Raw genomic sequence first — 12,359 nt, 5'->3', positions numbered from 1 at the left:
GTGATGAGTGTGCGCACGTGTGGAGTGTGGTTTATCTTAATTACCAATGTAACTATAAAAGGTGGTAGGAAGCACAGGATGGTAGCTCTGACAATTTATTCATTGCCTTAGTGCTTTGTTGGACAGTTCGTGCCAGAGGAAGAATACAAACTGCATTTACAAACCGTTTCTGTGTTTGGCTGTTTTCATTAACCTTTCAGAACCTGACAGTTTGTCAGAGCTCTCACCAGAGCTTACACCAGAGCTCACACCATGGCTGAAGGTACAGTGCTTGGGGTGGAGGCTATGGGTTTGGAGGAGCAACTGATACTGTTATAGCCCAGCAACAACCTGTGCTGTGTTCTAATTGGTCGGGCGAAGCACAGCCTGTGATTGGTGGTTGTAATGACAGTTAAATGACAGTTGGTACCTGAGAGTATAAATACTGTGACAGTTGTAACACATTCTGAATCGCTTGCAACCTACTAATAAACATCTTACTCTCTGATTCCATGGCTCCTGCGTCTATCCCTCACACAAACACATATATAACACTGGCGACGAGGATGGAATTGAATGCGATTCCGCAGAGCCTGGAAAACAACAACGAACAATAAGCCAGTCGCAACGCAACCAAGCAAACGCGAACAGAAAATACTTTGAAGACCTGCCAGAGCTGCAGCAGCAGTTGCCACTGCCTCAGGTTTCGCCTCCGATCAAGCCAACCTGAGTAGATCCACAGGCACGGACTCCTTCAGTCAAAGGGACGGGCAATCTATGCTTAACCTTGGCTGGAGCCGTCGCCTCTGCTCAGGGACAAGCTACGAATCGCGTTGGCTCAACCGTGGCTGAAGCTGCCTGTCTGCCTGCCTCTCTGCCACGAAGATCTATCAGACACGAAGATCTATCAGACACGGTCTACTGTTTGCTACTGTTACAAACATTAGTGTTGCAATAAACAGATACTGTTGCCTAAGAAGCCTCTGACTCTTCATACAGCTTTCCAAAGAAGCAGCTTCCGACAAGCCTGCTCTTCCTCCAAGCCAGCAGCCTACTACCAGCCTGTCAGAAGCCTGCTACATGCATTACAAAGCTGCCTGCCTCCCAAGGAGCAACTCTGGCCACTCAAAAGCCTGCCTGCTGCCTTCCTAACGAGCCAGGAACAACTCAGCCGCCTCCAGGGCCGGTCTCCGCTCTCTAACAGAAGCCTCCACAGCCGTTTCAGAAGCCTACCATTCTCTGCAGCAAAAGTCAGCAGAAATCCTGTCAGCTAAACCTTCCAGCAACAGCAGAACCCTGCCTGCATGCCGATCGAACAAAGCCCAACAGAAAAGTTACCAACAGGACTTCTTTGAGTTTCCCTCCATGTAAGCTCTCCAGCCTCCATGATTTGTGAGCATGCGCAGAGCTTGAATATCCAAATTTAAATATGCAAATATGAATATGCAAATGTAAATATGCAAATGTGAATATGAAAATGTGAATATGAAAATGTGCCAAATAACTGGGGGGAAGGAGAGTTTGTAAAAGAGTTTGTAAATGTTGAACATAAAACAAAAACAAAAAATACAAATAAATTGTAAATGTTGAACATGAACACAAAAATATAAATAAATTGTAATTGCAATTGAACATGAACACGAAAATGCAAATAAAATACATGTATGCAATTAACTGGGGGGAAGGAGTGTTATAGCCCAGCAACAGCCTGTGCTGCGTTCTAATTGGTCGGGCGAAGCACAGCCTGTGATTGGTGGTTGTAATGACAGTTAAATGACAGTTGGTACCTGAGAGTATAAATACTGTGACAGTTGTAACACATTCTGAATCGCTTGCAACCTACTAATAAACATCTTACTCTCTGATTCCATGGCTCCTGCGTCTATCCCTCACACAAACACATATACAACAGATATAACTGTGCTGGAGGCTGTGTCAGGGCCAGCAGGAGAGGCACCATTGGATGTAAGGTCTAAGGACCACTTGGTGGCATGGAAGCATACAGCAGAACCTCTAGAGGCCTATGTGGCGCAGTGGTTAAATGCAGCACTGCAGGCTACTGCTAGATCAGCAGGTCAGCGGTTCAAATCTCACCGGCTCAGGGTTGACTCAGCCTTCCATCCTTCTGAGGTGGGTAAAATGAGGACCCAGATTGTTGGGGGCAATATGCTGACTCTCTGTAAACCGCTTAGAGAGGCCTGAAAGGCCTATGAAGCGGTATATAAGTCTACTGCTATTGCTATTGCTATTGCTATTATGTGGGCCAAGCCCATGCAGAGGATTGGTGTCTGGGCTTGCCAGTGGGATATAATGGATGTGGCAGTGGTTGGAGAGATAGTGTGGCAGGGTCTCTGGAACAAGGATCCCAACAGGCAGGGGGAGTCTTTGGACAGTCCAGCATAACCACTCCAGAAAGGTATGGTACGCAAGGGGCCGCAAGAGTAGGAGATCAGCAACCCAGGCTATGTTTACCCCAAACTGCCCAGGACACCTGCGGGAGATGAGCAGCACAAGAGAGCTATGCACCTCACCCTTTCCTTACCCAGAAGGGGTCTCCAGTTGGTTATGGGCCCAGAGTGGGGATCTTGGGACCCACCAGCAATACAAGCTACTTTTGACAGTAGCCCAGGACAAGTGGCCCTTTTCTTAGGCCAGGTGTGACATCACATGGATCGTTACAGCCATATGTATACATCGCAGTAGAACATGGTGATGGTCATGATGGCAGTGATGGACAGAGAGGCTGCTGACTGGGTGACTGATCTTTATTGGGATCATGCTGTGGAACTCTTGGACATTGGTCTGTTCCTGATGGCACTGTGGGAGAGGTTTGAGGATACCACCAGGATCCAGTAGGCGGAAGCGGAATTGTGGGCTACAAGACAACAAGGGAAGCCAGTAACTGAATACATCAGGGAGTTCCGGGGTCTGGCCAGCAAAATGAGCATGTGGCCAGAGAGGTTGGTGGTGCATTACTTTAAGGCCGGTCTTGACCAAACATTACGCTAGGTCTGCCTCTACAGAGGGTTGCCATTAGACTGACTTTATGGTTCCAGGCTGCCACGGAATTAGCTATAGAGTTCCACGAGGATAACCAGGAAGGGAGTGGGGTAGACGAGGACAAAGACTGCAACAGAGGTGTCCTATCAGAGTTGCCCCCAAAACCCTGCAACCCACAGTCATTTCCATGGGGAAACCTCCCTCCCCAATGGCATCTGGAGTGACAATGCACAGCTGGCCACCCATAACATGTTTTCGATGCAGGAGGCCAGGGCACAGAAACGGGTCCTACAGCGTCCATGAGCACATCAAGAAAAAGAAAGGGGACAGCTAGGAAGACCATGAGGGGCAGCCAGAAGTGGCAATGATAATTAAGGGTGCACTCGATGCTTAATGAACGCCACAGTTGCTAATAATCTGGGGATGGGCCTCAAGAAGTTGGCTAGTCCAATTCATTTTGAACAGATGGATAGGTTGGTATTGGGGGGGGGTCAACCAACCACACATGTAACGGATCAGGTGGTATTGCAGATAGGGGCCCATCGGTAAGTCTTGTGGTTTGTAGTGGTTCCAAACATTACCGAGGAGATTGCACTAGGCCTGGCATGGTTGGAAAAATGGGGACCCACAATATGGTTGGGTGGTGGTAGTAGGCATCTCAGAATAGGCCTTCATCCTGACCCCTCTCCTCATGAGGTGCAAACCATGGCCCAGAGCCCAGATCCCAGTGGGATTGTGAGCTACAGTGCCGTCGGTACATACAGCTGGGGAGAAGCAATTCCTTCAGGTCTATGCAGACCTATGAGATGTATGCAGCAAACAGGAATGTGATACCTTGTCCCCTCCCCATCCCACAGATTGTGCCATGGAACTACTCCCTGGGGCTAAACTGCCAAAGCCCCAATGTATTATATGACCCCGCAGGAGCTAACAGGGATGAGGGCATATATAGAAAAAAACTTTTAAAGGGTCTTTATTCAGCCAGCTAGATCAAGGGATTCTTGAAATTTTGTCTGGCCCTTCACCTAAGACCTGTCGGATATGGTTGCACCTGTTCAGCATAGCCCTTAGGATCACTAGAGCACACAAGACCCTCCACCACAACAAGGTAAAGCTCCTCGGAGGGGGTTCCCATTATTATTATTATTATTATTATTATTATTATTATTATTATTATTATTATTATTATACAATTGTATCACAGCGGCCAGTTGTTTCGCCGGATTTGGCATTGGTTACTAGTCGGGCCCCACCCAGGGGCCTAGGACGTCGTAACGTATTTTCGTAATATGCGTGCAGATCCAAGCAGTGCGGCTTTTTGCATTTGACTGATGGTGATTTTGTCAATTTTTAACTGTTTTAAATGTAATTCCATGATCTTATCCTTCAATTCTTTTTGTTTTTGAGTTAGTTCATCAGTTGGGTCAGTGATAACTGGTTCTAGTGGTGGTGATGTTATTTCCTCCCTGAGAGCTTCTTCTGGGAGTTCTACTATAATGTCTTTAGTTGTGTCTTGAATATCAGTTATTTCCGCTTGTGATATTGTTTTTTGGGTTTTGCAATTTGCCTGAATTTCCTCATGTTCAACTTCACTAAACACTTTATTCCGTATAATAAATCGCCTTTGATCTGCTAGTCGTTGTTCACTAACATTTGAATCTGGATATTGTTGTTTCCATAATTCATACATTCGCTTTAAATATCCTCTTTTTTCTGGCTCTGAGTTGTAGTAACAGGCCATTATGGCACGGTTTTCATCTGCACTATATTTTTGTCGTTTTGTTGGCTGGTCCACTTGTAGCCCACTTGTCGACGGATGTCCAGGGACCCCAACATCCGCCGCGGCCCTTGTTAACCCGCGCGACGACCGATGCGGTATGGAATTCTTATTTGTTTTTTTCACCATATTGTATGGGTTGGCGGGGTTTTTTTTACGGGACCAGATGCCAACCTGATCCCCACCTTCCTCCTTTCTCATCCGGGCTTGGGACCGGCAACGGCGGAGTTATTATTATTATTATTATTATTATTATTATTATTATTATTATTGTACAATTGTATCACAGCGGCCAGTTGTTTCGCCGGATTTGGCATTGGTTACTAGTCGGGCCCCACCCAGGGGCCTAGGACGTCGTAACGTATTTTCGTAATATGCGTGCAGATCCAAGCAGTGCGGCTTTTTGCATTTGACTGATGGTGATTTTGTCAATTTTTAACTGTTTTAAATGTAATTCCAGTGCTTTTGGAATAGCACCCAGTGTGCCAATTACCACTGGAATTACCACTGCTGGTTTGTGCCATAGTCGTTGAATTTCGATTTTTAAGTCCTGGTATCTTGCGATTTTTTCATGTTCCTTCTCGGCGACCCTGCTATCACCTGGTATTGCGATGTCTATGATTGTGACCTTATTTTTCTCAACCAGTGTGATGTCTGGTGTATTATGCGCCAGTATTTTGTCGGTTTGTATACGGAAATCCCACAAGATCTTGACCATCTGATTTTCTGTGACTTTTTCAGGCTGATGTTCCCACCAGTTTGTTGCTGTTTTAATATTATAATTTTTGCACAAATTATTATTATTATTATACAATTGTATCACAGCGGCCAGTTGTTTCGCCGGATTTGGCATTGGTTACTAGTCGGGCCCCACCCAGGGGCCTAGGACGTCGTAACGTATTTTCGTAATATGCGTGCAGATCCAAGCAGTGCGGCTTTTTGCATTTGACAGTTTCATCAGCTTCTTTGCAAAGTCTGCATTTGGCATCATCAGAGGATTTTTCGATTTTGGCCTTAATGGCATTTGTGCGGATAGCTTGTTCTTGCGCAGCCAGGATTAGTGACTCTGTTTCTTTCTTTAATGTACCTGTTTTTAACCATAACCAAGTTTGTTCACTGTCCACTTTATCTTTTATTTTTTCCAGAAATTGACCATGTAGTGCTTTGTTCTGCCAACTCTCCATTCTTGATTTTATCACATCTTTTCTGTATTCTTGTTTTGTCTGTTGGGCCTTCAGTAGATTTTTGTTCTTTACTTCGATTAATAGATGTTCTTGACTTTCTTTTAAATAATCAGCCAGTGCATGTTTTTCTTCTTCAACTGTTTGCTTCACTTGTAATAATCCTCTGCCACCTGATTTTCGGGGCAGGTACAGTCTATCAGTATCACCACGTGGATGTAAACTGTAGTGCATTGTCATTAGTTTCCTGGTTTTTCGGTCCAAAAGGTCCAAATCAGCTTGTGTCCAGTTAACTATGCCAGCTGTGTATCTTATAACTGGTATTGCCCAGGTATTTATGGCCTTGATTGTATTTCCACCATTCAATTTAGGTTTCAAAATTTTCCTAACTCTGTTGGTGTACTCTCGCCTGACAATAGTTTTTACTTCTCCATGCTTGATGTTATCCAACTGCAGAATGCCTAAGTATTTGTAGGCTTCATTTTCTTTGCATTTAATTAGTTGGCCATTGGGCATTTCAATTCCCTCAGATGCAGTGATTTTGCCCCTTTTTATGGATACAGAGGCGCATTTTTCCATGCCAAACTGCATTGAAATATCGGTGCTGAATACTCGGACTGTATTTGTCAATGATTGGATTTCTATTTCTGACTTTCCATAGAGTTTCAAATCATCCATATATAGTAAATGCGAAATTTTTTCAGCTTTTTTGGCTGTTTGGTAGCCTAATTTTGTTACTAGTCGGGCCCCACCCAGGGGCCTAGGATGTCGTAACGTATTTTCGTAATATGCGTGCAGATCCAAGCAGTGTGGCTTTTTGCATTTGACTGATGGTGATTTTGTCAATTTTTAACTGTTTTAAATGTAATTCCAGTGCTTTTTGGAATAGCACCCAGTGTGCCAATTACCACTGGAATTACCACTGCTGGTTTGTGCCATAGTCGTTGAATTTCGATTTTTAAGTCCTGGTATCTTGCGATTTTTTCATGTTCCTTCTCGGCGACCCTGCTATCACCTGGTATTGCGATGTCTATGATTGTGACCTTATTTTTCTCAACCAGTGTGATGTCTGGTGTATTATGCGCCAGTATTTTGTCGGTTTGTATACGGAAATCCCACAAGATCTTGACCATCTGATTTTCTGTGACTTTTTCAGGCTGATGTTCCCACCAGTTTGTTGCTGTTTTAATATTATAATTTTTGCACAAATTATTATTATTATTATACAATTGTATCACAGCGGCCAGTTGTTTCGCCGGATTTGGCATTGGTTACTAGTCGGGCCCCACCCAGGGGCCTAGGACGTCGTAACGTATTTTCGTAATATGCGTGCAGATCCAAGCAGTGCGGCTTTTTGCATTTGACTGATGGTGATTTTGTCAATTTTTAACTGTTTTAAATGTAATTCCAGTGCTTTTGGAATAGCACCCAGTGTGCCAATTACCACTGGAATTACCACTGCTGGTTTGTGCCATAGTCGTTGAATTTCGATTTTTAAGTCCTGGTATCTTGCGATTTTTTCATGTTCCTTCTCGGCGACTCTGCTATCACCTGGTATTGCGATGTCTATGATTGTGACCTTATTTTTCTCAACCAGTGTGATGTCTGGTGTATTATGCGCCAGTATTTTGTCGGTTTGTATACGGAAATCCCACAAGATCTTGACCATCTGATTTTCTGTGACTTTTTCAGGCTGATGTTCCCACCAGTTTGTTGCTGTTTTAATATTATAATTTTTGCACAAATTCCAATGGATCATTTGTGCTACTGAATTGTGCCGCAATTTATAATCAGTCTGCGCGATTTTTTTACATCAGCTGAGTATGTGATCAACAGTTTCATCAGCTTCTTTGCAAAGTCTGCATTTGGCATCATCAGAGGATTTTTCGATTTTGGCCTTAATGGCATTTGTGCGGATAGCTTGTTCTTGCGCAGCCAGGATTAGTGACTCTGTTTCTTTCTTTAATGTACCTGTTTTTAACCATAACCAAGTTTGTTCACTGTCCACTTTATCTTTTATTTTTTCCAGAAATTGACCATGTAGTGCTTTGTTCTGCCAACTCTCCATTCTTGATTTTATCACATCTTTTCTGTATTCTTGTTTTGTCTGTTGGGCCTTCAGTAGATTTTTGTTCTTTACTTCGATTAATAGATGTTCTTGACTTTCTTTTAAATAATCAGCCAGTGCATGTTTTTCTTCTTCAACTGTTTGCTTCACTTGTAATAATCCTCTGCCACCTGATTTTCGGGGCAGGTACAGTCTATCAGTATCACCACGTGGATGTAAACTGTAGTGCATTGTCATTAGTTTCCTGGTTTTTCGGTCCAAAAGGTCCAAATCAGCTTGTGTCCAGTTAACTATGCCAGCTGTGTATCTTATAACTGGTATTGCCCAGGTATTTATGGCCTTGATTGTATTTCCACCATTCAATTTAGGTTTCAAAGTTTTCCTAACTCTGTTGGTGTACTCTCGCCTGACAATAGTTTTTACTTCTCCATGCTTGATGTTATCCAACTGCAGAATGCCTAAGTATTTGTAGGCTTCATTTTCTTTGCATTTAATTAGTTGGCCATTGGGCATTTCAATTCCCTCAGATGCAGTGATTTTGCCCCTTTTTATGGATACAGTGGCGCATTTTTCCATGCCAAACTGCATTGAAATATCGGTGCTGAATACTCGGACTGTATTTGTCAATGATTGGATTTCTATTTCTGACTTTCCATAGAGTTTCAAATCATCCATATATAGTAAATGCGAAATTTTTTCAGCTTTTTTGGCTGTTTGGTAGCCTAATTTCATTTTTTTTAAGATTACTGATAGTGGGATCATTGCGATGATGAAGAGAATATTATTATTATTATTATTATTATTATTATTATTATTATTATTATTATTGCATGGTTAATCTTTGGTGAGATTAACCTTTGGGGCTGGTTGGTAGCTCAACAGCTGGAGTCCTAACAAAGGACCTAGGAACAGTTAAGGTAACGTCGGAGGATATAAACTGTTCCAAGTAGGGTGGGTTTTTGTAGAATCAGAATGTTCAAGTCTGATAAATTTAAAATTTCCAAATAGTGAGCTAGCCCTTTAGTATTGCTCCAAGGGCTCCAATTACAATCGGGACAACACACGATTTCTTTTTCCACAATCGCTCAAATTCAATTTGCAAGTCCTGGTACTTTGTGATTTTTTCTTGCTTTTATTTTCAATTCATGCATCTTCAGGTATTGCAATGTCAATGAACCATACTTTTTTCTTTTCAACTATTGTTATGTCAGGTGTGTTGTGGGCCAAGTGCCTGTCAGTCTGAATTCTGAAATCCCACAAGATCTTGACTTTCTCATTCTCTAAAACCTTCTCAACCAGATGTTCCCAGTGGTTTTTGCTGTATTCAAATCCAAACTTTTGGCACAATTTCCAGTGAATGATCTTAGCAACGCAGTCATGGCATTGTAAGTAGTCAGTTTGTGAAATTTTGCTGCACCCACTGATCAAGTGGTCGACAGTCTCATCTTTCTCATTAGAGCGGTGACATTTGCTGTTGGTGGTAACGTTGAATTTTTGCCTTCATGCAGTTTGTGGCTAAGGCTTGTTCTTGAGCTGCCAAAATAAAGCCTTCTGTTTCTTTTTTCAGTGCTCCTGATCTTACCCAGTTCCAAGTTAGCTTTTGGTCAGCTTTGCCTTCAATACTTTTCAAGTATTGGCTATGCATAGCTTTGTGTTTCGAATTTTCAGCTTGCTTCTCAATTGTTGTTGTTGTTGTTGTTGTTGTTGTTGTTTTAAAGATCCTTTTTATCCATCAACTCTCACCCTTTTGGAAATTCCCCTTCTCTTTTTAACTTGACTTCCATATTCCTCCCTTAGGTCCTCATCTACATCTTTCATTTTCAACCCTACCATTATTTCCATCTCCACTGTTTTTTGCTCTCAGTCCACCCATAGATCTGCCAAATTCTGTCTTTTTTTTCCCAGAAATGCTTTTCAATTTATTGACTTCCATTTTTCTACCACCTAATATATAGTCCCCAAAATTTATTTCACTCCACTTTATTGTCTCCTCTTTCATTGTCCTAGTTGTTGTGCGTTCTGTTCTATGTCGTCATCTTAGCTTTCAGTTATCGCCCGTTTCCTGGATTTTATTATCGTGATTCATCATTCCTTGTTGCACATTGTCAGGCTTTCCAGTTATTTCATGTAATAAGTCCTTCATCTCCCTGAAGTTCCCCATCATAGTGTCATAGATGTTTTTCAGTAGCAACATCTCATTTTGGAGTACCTCCGATTCTTCCTGAAGATTCATCTTGTCATGTCTTAAAGAGTCCAAATAATACTCAGTGCTATCAATAGTCTATCACCACTCAAAAGTTTATTCTTTTTGACTTCCTGAAGTCATCAGATTCCAAAATCTTAACATTATTCATCAGAAGATACAATAATTATGGTTCTTTATCGCACTATTAGTCTATAGGTAACATTTATACAATCCAGAGATTTTTCCCAAATTATACTTTAGATCCACTCTTTGGGTTGCTAATTAGTTTCAGTATTCAAAATCATTCCATCATTCCAAAACCTCCAGGTTTTCAAGGTTGAGCCTCTAGTAACCATGAAGTTGGTAGGTGCAGAACAGTAAATAATACAACAGACCTCCAAGAATTGTCCTCCTCTTGTAAGAAATCTCAAAGGCTGTTTTATTTTTCTAGGAGTATGACATAGTATATTCACCAGTAGGTGGCATCTCAGCTTAAAAATCAACATCAAAAAGCCACTTTCTGCCAATTATATATTTCAGATTAATTCAAGCAAAATATCCAATAAGACAGTCAGCTGTTCAGCATTTTCAAGTAGCTTAGCTAAATCATGCCAATAAAATTTTTACCTCCAGTCATTTCATATTTTAAATGTTTTTAAATGTTTTACAGATTTCCTGTTAGGGTGCAATTTTTCTCCACCTCTTCCTAGTTGCTACCCAAAGTTATTCCAGATAGCCTCTTTTCTCAGATTAATCTTCTTTTTGGGTGTATCCTATGCAGAAGGTAAGATTTGCCTTACCCAGCTCCAATCACTGTTCACCAGTGGTGGGTTTCAAAAAATTTTCGAACTATTCTGCAGGTTTGGCCTGTTTTGTGGGAGTGGCTCAGCGATCATGTGACTGGGGTGGGAGTGGCTCAGCGATCATGTGACTGGGGTGGGAGTGGCTCAGAGATCATGTGACTGGGTGGGAGTAGTTTGGCCGTCATGTAACTGGATGGGAGTGGCTTGCCAGTCATGTGAGCGGGTGGCAGTGGCCAACTTGATGTCACTGACCAGGAGATTGGGTAAAATGTGATGAAGCTCACTTAACAATGTTCTTGCTTAGCTTAGCAACCAAAATTTTGGGCTCAATTGTAGTCATACGTCAAGGACTATCTCTGCCTTCCTCTGCATGGCAGCCTTGTCCTAATAAACTCCTCCTCCTTTCTGGCAATGTTCCTCTCTGTTAATCCATTAATCCAAGTTTGGCTCCATTCACAAACAGGGAATCATCCAAACCATTTTTAAAACACAAAGCCCTTATTGCACAAACCCCCAAACTTCAAAATATAAAACCATATAACATATAACCATATAACCAATTTGTTGTTCCCCACACCTTTTCAATTTAAAGCTTCAATTTAAAATTATAAACATTAAGCCATGTGGACTTCAGCTCCCAGAATTCCACAGTCAGGCATGCTCAGTTCCGATTTAAAGTGACAGCATTAGTTTTTTCTCCTTTGAGAAAGAAGTTTCCATCTTTCTTTTTCTTTCTCTTTCTCTTTCTTTCTCCCTTCCCCTCCTCCCTCCCTCTCTCCCTCTCTCTCTCCCTCTCCCTCATCTCTCACTCTCTTTCAAACACACACATACACACACACACACAAATTGGATTGGATATCTCTCCCAATGGCTTGAAAGCAGCTCCTCTGCCATCCCCCTCCATTCCCCTGCTGCCTTCCCCAAACACCTCCCCCATTGCAATTGCAGTATGCTGTCTGGATCGGAAATGCCTGGAATGCAATAAAGCTCACTCACTCACCTTCTGCTGGCAGGCTGGAGTGAGAGGAGAGGCAGAGAAGCCAAAGAGGAGCCGATCAGAGCCTTCCAAAAGAACAAGGCTGAGGGAAAGTGTGTGTGCTAGAGCATGCCCCTTTGCCTGGCTTCCTGCCTCCTCCATGGTCTCCTCAGTGCTCACTTGTGCCCTCCCTCCCAAGTCTAGTTTAATTGCAGGCAGTTTGATCGCAGGTTTGAAAAGACGTTGCCTATCAAACCTGTAGTCAATGAAGCTGGGCTGGATTTTTGCAAAGCTTTATCCAGCTGTTGGGAGGGGGGAATGACTTCCTTCCCAGCCCCCCAACCAATTCACACACACACACAGAGCTGGATAAAGTGATACAAAAAGCCA

The sequence above is a fragment of the Thamnophis elegans genome, chromosome 4, assembly GCF_009769535.1.
Source record: "Thamnophis elegans isolate rThaEle1 chromosome 4, rThaEle1.pri, whole genome shotgun sequence".
Classification (NCBI taxonomy): domain Eukaryota; kingdom Metazoa; phylum Chordata; class Lepidosauria; order Squamata; family Colubridae; genus Thamnophis; species Thamnophis elegans.
Note: the sequence above shows the minus strand (reverse complement) of the source record.